We start from the raw sequence: 4,236 nt of genomic DNA on the forward strand, positions 1-4,236 counted from the left end.
AAGAGGATTTATTTTCCTTTAGCCACATGCTTTTAAGCTCAAAAGTACCATACCCCGAATCAGAGGCTATGACCCACTGGATATGGTGAACCTGATTCTTAAAGAAGGACGTTCAAAGACGGAAGTCGAAGTTCTTCAACAAAGCTGCAACTACATGTCAATGTTGCAAATTGGGTTCCAAAAAGATCCTTGAAAGCATTGCATATGCATTTGCATACATATCAGTGCGTAACAGGTTTCCAGACAACGAGCTTCTCATTTTCTACCTCAAATCCCTAAAGCTTGATACTTACAACTCCTTTGTGGCTTCGTCAGAATCTTCTTCTTAGAAGTAATCTGTAGTTCAGATACGAACGCTTGGTTTGGTTTCCTCTCTGGGGCACTTGGTCAGTCGATCGATAATTGCCAACCAGTCCGAGATAAGGTACAAGACCTGATTGATGCAAAGGTTATCATATTCACACGTGCATGGCCAGATTTGAAGTTCTCCCTCGACTCAATGGACCTTCTGAAGCAATAAGTCCATACGGAGAAAATCTCCTCAATGTTGGCAATTCGTAATTTCTCATGCATTTTCATGCGTAATCTTTCTTGTTCTTGTTCAATACTGTCTATATGCAATACTTGTGTGTTTTTGAACTATAATAACGATGCATTGGATGTGTTTGTCTTGAAAAAATTCATTCGCTCTCGCTCTAATATGTTCTTATTTGCTTGTGATACCAAACTCTCAATGATAAAGCATGATGACTCTGAAGGGAGAATGACGAACACATAATACCAATAATCTCAAATGGTGTGCTTTCGAGTAAAACCCTGTTGATGATGTACAGGCATTGTTTCAGATTCCCAAACACTGGAGATATAAGGAAGTTAATCCCTTGCCAACCCCTTTTGAGCCTTGAAGTAGGAGTTTCTTTTCTATACGAAAAAACCCTCACATTTAACCTAGGGGCAGGGTAGTGTTCAGTTAACCTGATTGGGTGTTCAAAATTCAGCAGGACCTCGCACCTAAGGAAACAAAAATGGTTATCCTTCAAAAGGTTGAGAAAAAGTCGAGACCGCAATGGTCATCTCTCGCACAATAGGAGGTCAAAATATGACGGTACAACAACGATTATCCCTCGTCAACCAAGAAATGAGGCAGTCACAATCTTTCCAATGATAATAAATTGAAGACGTCTCATACGACTTGTTCAAAAAAAAGAGAAAAATGAATCGAAAAGAAAGAGAGAAAAGAAAGCCCGCTAAGTCAACGAACTTGAAAACCAGCGACTTAGGCAAAAATTAGGGCTTCCCGCTGGACTGCAAACCAAAAATTCAAAAGAAATTGTCCAGGCAAAAGTTAGGGAAACAAAAAAAGGTCCTTAAAGATCGTGTGATCAGACACCAAGAATAAAAGGTAAGTGACTGCCATGTCCAGACACCTCATCGACTCCTCAATCGTACGTCCCAAGCTCCTCTTGAAGGATGAATGCTCGCGTCAAGTTAACTGAACTTAGGTTGAAGAACATCACGAAGGGGGTGGGCGCCAATAAAATTTTGAGCCTAAAAATCCTTTCTTCTAAAACCGTGAACTTGGCCACATTACAACCCTCAAAAGTCCTAATTGAAGCAGGGTTAATTCGAAAGCATACTGTAAACGAGAATACGGTAAACCGACTCCTAGGAGTTTTGCTAAACGCTTGAGTTGGTATCACGCCACTTTTCACAAAAAATCGATGTTTTGACATCCTTTCAAAAAAAATATATTTCAAGACAAACATGAACTTTGCATTAGATTTATATTTCTCATACTAAACATTCTTTGCATATGAACAAGTACTTGACACCAGGAAAACCTCCATCATGAGCTGCAGATGAAAAGTTTAACCCTCTCAAGGGATAAGTTGTCTTCAGAACTCCGTTGAGTTCGAGCATGAACATCTCAAATTATAATCACCCTCAGAGTCACAAAAACGGTTGAAATACCCCATGGACTAAGCGTTCAGATATTCGGGGCAATCAAGCCAAGATTCAAAGGATCTCTCAAAACTGCTGAAATTACCAGGAGCCTTCACCCAAGCACAACTAGAATTACCTCCAACCCTGATCAACCAGAGACATGATTCCTAAGTTCATGATGTCATACCCTAATTTTTGACCCCCCTGAGATGACATATCTTCAGGATTTTTCATCAGGTCAAGACAAGTACCCAGAGCAGTCATTTCTCCATCTGGTACCTAATCGAGGATGCTCAAAGACAAGAAAGCTCAGGCAAAGGATCAATCAATACAAAGACTAGTCTCTAATACAATCATGGGGCTCAAAAACTTCACTTTTCTCATCTATGATTGATTAGACATCCAGTCATATGAGTACAGGTTTACTCAGGTCACCAGACTAGGGTTTTGAGCCTATCAAGGACTGAAATCAGGGATCACATTTGGGAAACCCTAAAAAACCTCAGAGGATCATTCAAAGACATCAATCATCTTCAAATAACTCATATTACAAGATCTACTGGACATCACACTTCAATTCAAAGTCTACAGTCATTATTTTCACATGGTCGACAAATTAGGGTTTTGACCTAATTCACCAAGATAGTTGACTTCTGATCAGGGCATGAATCCAAAACTCAAGACATGATTCAAGGATCTCTACTACCTCCATATAATCCATTTATATCATCCATTTGGGGAGAAGATCTTATTTCTACACAAAAGCCCAAAAATTCACTTTGTCAGGAAAAAGTCAACTGTGAAGGATCATCATTGACTTTTAAGGTTTTTGGTCAAAAAATGACTTTCAAAGATCAATATCATCAATATATGGATGTCAAAGTCATTTGGCCAAAGAAATTCAAAGAAATTCATCAAGGAGCGAAAAGTCGGGAATTAGGGTTTTTGAGGGCATGGTGAGATCTCAAAATTTCACCTACACAACTCAAAAAACTTCCAATATGAAAGTTGTAGATCTTGCCAAATAAAACAACATCTTACAAGGGAACTTTTTTCAAAAGATCAACCATTTATGAAGTTTTGGAAATTTTGAAGTTTAGGTCATAAACACTTAGAAATTTTTCTAAGTGTTTTAACCTAGTTTTCTTCCAACTTTGACCTCATTTTTCACAAATTTCCCAAAGGATTCTGAAGAAGACATAAACTAATGATTTAAAGTAGATGTTTAGGGCTTTCCAAATTGTGTTCAACCTTCTCAAAATTCAATTTGAGCTAAGAGTTATGCTTGTTCAAAGTTGGCCTCATGAAGTGAAATTATAGGTCATGCATCATTTTGGAACTTTGAAGTTTTGTGCACATGACCTCAAATACAGATGCTACATGACCCATAATACATCTGCAAACATGCCATGCATTCATTTTCACCATGCCATGATAATTGAAGAAGATTCCTAAAACAAGAACATGTGATTATGTAATGATTACATTTGAGAATTTATGGCAAATTGATGAATCACCCAAGGAATCTTCTCATCAACCAATTAGAGCTCACTTTGCATCTGAATTGTCCCCTAAGATCAGATAGAATCAATGGATAGGGGAGGTGGCTCGAAAATGCAATGATCACACTTGGATATTCTTTGAAATTTCTTCATGGCTAAGAAACCAAACTTGCTTCACTAAGCAAGCTCACTCTCTCACTCAGTACTGAGACATTTGCCTATAAATAGGAGAGCACAATTCAGTAGAAAAACACACCAAAGCAACCATATTACTTGCTTTCTCTTTCTCTTCTCTTGTTCATTGTTTTTCAAAGTTCTTTGGCAAGAAGAATCGATTTCTTCAAACCAGAGCTTATCTTTGGGAAGTGAGCATTCTAACATCTCAAGGGAGGTCATTTGAGGTGATCCAAGCACCTGGATCACTTCTGTAGGTGGAGGAACACCATTGTTGCTCTCACTTTGGAGCATCTGCAGTTGGAGGTCCATGGAGTGATTCAGAAGGTTTCAAGGCAAGCCAATCATCCAGACACACTCCTCAGGTCATAGTGAAGCTAACCAGATGGCTGCAGCTCATCTGTAACTCGAGAATCAACACCCTCCATGTTCACTTGAAGCTGAAATCGAGGGAGGTCCATAGAACAATTCAGGAGGTTTGAGGTCATTACAAGCATTCAGTTAGCATCAGTGAGCCACAAGGAAGCTTTTGGAATCATTCATACAAGCCCAGTTGCTCTCTATCATCCTCACGATCTCCATTTTCAGAGGTAAGTTTCTGAACTCTCTCTCTTTA

Source organism: Vicia villosa, linkage group LG3, assembly GCF_029867415.1.
Source record: "Vicia villosa cultivar HV-30 ecotype Madison, WI linkage group LG3, Vvil1.0, whole genome shotgun sequence".
Taxonomy (NCBI): Eukaryota; Viridiplantae; Streptophyta; class Magnoliopsida; order Fabales; family Fabaceae; genus Vicia; species Vicia villosa.